Source organism: Somniosus microcephalus, chromosome 4 (assembly GCF_052327205.1).
Source record: "Somniosus microcephalus isolate GS21.2 chromosome 4, FLI_Smic_1.0, whole genome shotgun sequence".
NCBI lineage: Eukaryota > Metazoa > Chordata > Chondrichthyes > Squaliformes > Somniosidae > Somniosus > Somniosus microcephalus.
Window position 1 is genome coordinate 204818979 of NC_140990.1, and position 5615 is coordinate 204824593.

The window sequence follows — 5615 nt, forward strand, 5'->3', positions numbered from 1 at the left end:
GTGGCCCTCATCTCCATGGCAAAGGGTGCACATTGATTTTGCTGGTCCCTTTATGGACTCGATGTTTTTAATTGCGGTGGATGCACATTCAAAGTGGCCAGAGGTAATTAAAATGTCCTCAACCACCACAGAAAAAACTGTCACAGTCTTACGAACCATATTCGCCAGGAATGGGCTGCCTGAACAGATTTGCTCTGACAATGGACCACAGTTTGTGTCTGAAGAGTTCCGGAGGTTCTTAAAGAACAATGGTGTTAAGCAGTACACATCTGCCCCATATCATTCAGCCACTAATGGATTGGCCGAGAGGTTTGTTCAAACATTCAAGAAGGCTATCAAGGCAATGTGTAATGAAGATATACCCCTACAACACAAGGTGGATAACTTCTTGTTTGCCTACCGGAATGCGACACATGCGGTTACCAACCAAACTCCAGCCATGATGTTCTTCAATCGAAGACTACGATGCCGCTTGGATTTGGTTAAGCCAATCATCAGAAGAGATGTGGAGAACAGGCAGTTTCAGAATATGAATGAAAGGCCGACCAGGAGTTTTAAGATAGGTCAACCAGTTTTGGCCCGGGACTACCGCACAGAGAAATGGCAGCCAGGAATGATCTGTACACGGCAAGGACCTCTAATGTATACCGTGGACGTTGGAGAGAGCATTGTAAGACGCCATGCTGACCAGATTCCAGAGTCACTGGAAAACGTCAACTCCACACCACGATCTGATACACCTGGCGATGAAACCGAAGTACCAATTGCATCTACCGCAGAATCGGTGATATTGGAAGCAGACGAACCAAACAACGACATTGATCCCGACTCCACCTTGGCAGAAGAACCTGATATCCCAAAGAGGCGTTATCCAGACAGAATCAGGAAGCCTCCTCAAAGACTGAACTTATAATTGCTTAACTTCAACCAATGTATCTAGCAACCGTAATTGTAATTAGTTATTATTTAGTTGTTAAATGAATGTTATGTACTGTTTATCTAAAAGGGGAGGAATTGTTGTGTATGTACCTTTAAGGGAATAACTGGTCTCAGACAGCAGTACCGGCAGTGACCACCCCTGTATAAAAGGCCCTAGCAGGCTTCTGTAGTTTCAGTTTCCAGGTTGTCTCCATTCAGTAAAGACTAGTTATAATCAACTCCTGCAGTCCATGTCTCAATTATACACGGACATAATAAAAACAAGGATAAGAATTTTAAAATCGAGGCATTGCTCAAACAGGAGCCAATGTAGGTCAGCGAGCACAGGGCTGATTGGTGAACAGGACTTAGTTCGAGACAGGATATGGGCAGCAGAGATTTGGATGAATTTACTTTTATGCAGAGTGGAAGATGGGAGGCCAGCAATGAGTGCTTTGGAAGAGTCAAGTCTGGAGGTAATAAAGACATGCATGAGGGTTTCAGCAGCTGATAAGCTGAGGCAGGGTCAGAATTGAGCGATGTTACAGAGGTGGAAGTAGGCGGCCTTGGTGATGGAGTGGATATGTGGTCAGAAACTCAGTCAGGGTCAAGTACAACACCAATGTTGCAAACAGTCTGGTTCAGCTTCAGACAGTTGCCAGGAGAAATCCAATCTGGCCAATTACCGGCCCGTCAGTCGACTGTCAATCATCAGCAAAGTGATGGAAGATGTCATCAACAGTGTTATCAAGCAGCACTTACTCACCAATAACCTGCTCACTGGTGCCCAGTTTGGGTTCCACCAGGACACTTGGCTTCTGACCTCATTACAGCCTTGGTCCAAACATGGACAAAGGAGCTGAATTCCAGAAGTGAGGTGAGAGTGACTGCCCTAGGCATCAAGTCAGCATTTCACCGAGTGTGGCATCAAGCAGCCCTAGTAAAACTGGAGTCAATGGGAATCGGGGGGAAAACTCTCCACTGGCTGGAATCATACTTTGCACAAAGGAAGATGGTTGTGGTGGTTGAAGCTCAATCATCACAACCCCAGGACATCACTGCAGGAGTTCCTCAGGGCAGTGTCCTAGGCCCAACCATCTTCAGCTGCTTCATCAATGACCTTCCCTCCAACATAAGGTCAGAAATGGGGATGTTGACTGGTGACAGCACATTGTTCAGCACCATTCACAACTCCTCAGATAATGAAGCAGTCCATGCCCGCATGCAACAAGACCTGGACGACGTTCAGGCTTGGGCTGATAAGTAGCAGATAACATTCGCGCCACACAAGTGCCAGGCAATTACTAATTCCAACAAGCGAGAGTCTACCCACCGCCCCTTGACATTCAACGGCATTACCATCGCCGAATCCCCCACCATCCACATCCTGGGGGTCACCATTGACCAGAATCCTAACTGGACCAGCCACATAAATACTGTGTCAACAAGAGCAGGTCAGAGGCTAGATATTCTTCATCGAGTGTCTCACCCCCTGACTCCCCAAAGTCTTTCCACCATCTACAAGGCACCAGTAAGGAGTGTGCTGGAATACTCTCCACTTGCCTGGATAGTGCAGCTCCAACAACACTCAAAAGGTTCGACACCATCCAGCTCAAAGCAGCCCGCTTGATTGGCACCTTAAACATTCACTCCCTCCACCAGCAGTGTACCGTGGCTGCAGTGTGTACAATCCACATGATGCACTGCAGCAACTCGCCGAGGTTTCTTAGGCAGCCCCTCCCAAACCCATGACCTTTTCCACCTAGAAGGACAAGGGCAGCAGGTGCATGGGAACACCACCACCTCCAAGTTCCCCTCCAAGTCGCACCCCATCTTGACTTAGAAGTATATCGACGTTCCTTCATCATCGCTGGGTCAAAATCGTGGAACTCCCTCCCAACAGCACTGTGGGAGTACGTTGACCACACAGACTGCAGCGGTTTAGGAAGACGGCTCACCTCCACATTCTCAAGGGCAATTAGGCATGGGCAATAAATTCTGGCCTTGCCAGTGACACCCATATCCAATAAACAAATTTTTTAAAATGTGGAGTAATGAAGTCGCTGGCTAGGGTTTGGATTTTGTAGCAGCGATCGAAGACAATGGCTTCAGTCTTCCCAATTATTAGGTGAAGGAAATTTATGCGCCTCCAGTACTGGTTGTCGGAAAGCAATGTGACAAACTAGAGAGAGTGGAAGGGTCGAGAGAGGTGCTGGTGAGGTAGAGCTGGGTGTCAGCAACATATATGTGGTACCTGGCACCGTGTTTTTGGAAGATGTCGCTGAGTGGCAGCATGTGGATGAGCAATAGGAGGGTGGCGCCTGAGGTAATGGTGTGGGAGCGGGAATAGAAGCCATTGCAGGTGATTCTCTGGCTACTATTGGATAGATATGAAAGGAAATGAGTGCAGTCCCACCTAGCTGGACGATGGAGGAGAGGTGTTGCAGGAGGATGGCGTGGTCAACCATGTCAAAGGCTACAGACAAGTCGAGGAGGATGAGGATGGACAGTTTACCATGGTCACTATCACATAAGATAACATTTGTGACTTTGATAAGGGCTGTTTCAGTATTCTGGCATGGGTGGAAACCTGATTAGAAGGATTCAAACATGGAGTTCCAGGAAAGGTGGGCATGGATTTGGGAAGTAAAAGCACCTTAAAAGACTTTGCAAAGGAAAGGGAGGTTGGAGATGGGGTGCTAGTTTGCATGGGCAGAGGGTCAAGAGTGGGTTTTTGAGGAGGGGTGTGATGACAGCAGAATTGAAAGAGAGGTGGTCAGTACCTGAGAAGAGAGAACTGTTAACAATATCAGCTAACATGGGGGCCGGGAAGGACAGTTGAGAGGTCAGCAGTTTGGTGGGAATAGGGTCAAGGGTGCAGGAAGTGGGTCTCAAGGACAAGATGAGTATGGAAAGTGCATGAGGGGAGATAGGAGAGAAACCAGGGAAAGTGTGAGTTCAGGGCTAGGGCAGGAGGGAGCCTTAGTCGAAGTTTGGTGCTGTGGGCTGGGGGGAGGGAGGGAAGTGCCAGACGCAGCTGAACCTATGTCCTCAATTATAATGACAAAGAAATCTATGATCTCCTCGCACATGTTGTTGATGAGGGTGGAGGAGACAAATTCCGAACCAATTAAAAGAGAACTGTATGATTTAGAAGCCGTGAATTTTCCAGAACTGCTATGTTCAAACAACGATTAAAGTGACATGAAGACAAAAGGGAAAGAATCAATGACACATCAGGAGTCTTTCAGGTGTTTTTCTACAATAAATGCAACATGCGCATCGTTGATTTTTTGCTGACTTTCTGTCCTGAATTATTAGAATAAAAAAAGTACAGCCCAGAGAGGCCTTTCAGCCCAGCATATAAATACCAATCTGTGTGAAGCAGTGAAACATTCAGTCAGTTATTAAGCTAACTGTGAGCTCAAAATGGGAAAGGCAAGGACCACTCAGATATTATACATTGTATTAGAATTCTTCATTAACTATCTCCAATTTTGAGAAATTATTAATTTACAAACCTATATCTTTCCACAGATCATCTTTTACGAGGACAGGAACTTCCAGGGTCGGCACTACGAGTGCAGCACTAACTGTGCTGACCTGCACTCTTACTTCAGCCGCTGTAACTCTATCCGTGTTGAGAGTGACTGGTGGGTGGTGTATGAGAGACCCAATTACATGGGATACCAGTATGTTCTGAGCAGGGGAGAATACCCTGACTACCAGCGCTGGATGGGATTCAATGACAGCATCAGGTCATGTCGCACCTACCCATACGTAAGTTATAATTTGATGGTCAATGCGTTATAAACCAATTGAGATCTAGTGAATGAGGACCATGCTGAGCAACTGAGTTCCTGGGAGTCATTTGTCAGAATATTTTATCTGCTTTTGCCATCTATTGTGGCTTTTTGCATACTCCCTCTGTTGGACCTAGTAATTTCAGTCAGCTGATAATCAGCGTGTTCAATAGATGTTATTGAACTGTCTGTTGCTGTTTGGAAACATCATCTGCAACCCTTCATATGCATCCTTTTCATCCGGAAAGCCTGTACTTCTAGAAACTGAAGATTTATTTATAGCATCATCACTAATATGATTTGATTTCTATAACAGTACCGAGGTGGAAACTACAGAATGAGGATTTACGAGAGGCCTGACTTTGGAGGACAGATGATGGAATTCATGGATGACTGTCCATCTGTCTATGATCGTTTCCGCTACCGTGACATTCACTCCAGCCATGTGATGGACGGTTACTGGACCTTCTATGAACAGCCCAACTACAGAGGCCGCCAGTACTTCATGAGACCCGGTCAATACAGGAGATTTAGTGACTGGGGCGGCTACAACTCAACTATCGGATCTTTCAGACGGATGAGGGACTTCTAGACTGTTCTTGAAAAACATGACTTTCTCTTTCTGAAATATTCTTCAAAATAATAAAATCTCCTTTACTTGACAGACATTTTTATTCATTTATTTTGGATTGTGGTGGAAATCAATTGAAATTTCATGGAAATCTCCGTGTTGGAGTCTCATGTTGAGCATTTTACCTCTTTTATCTCAGCTGATGAATATATTTCAAGTCAATTAATACAGATTTAGAAATGAATATTGTACATATTATTGACAATTAAATATACTGACTTCATGAAAATGAGAATCAGTCTCTCAGTCAGTACAAATGAGGA

The 5615-nt window shown here is 45.4% G+C and overlaps 1 pseudogene; it reads left to right on the forward strand.

Moving 5' to 3' along the window:
* The first annotated feature begins 1303 nt into the window (after positions 1-1303).
* Positions 1304-5313, forward strand: LOC147120163 (gamma-crystallin S-1 pseudogene; annotated as a pseudogene).
* The last annotated feature ends 302 nt before the right edge of the window (positions 5314-5615 follow it).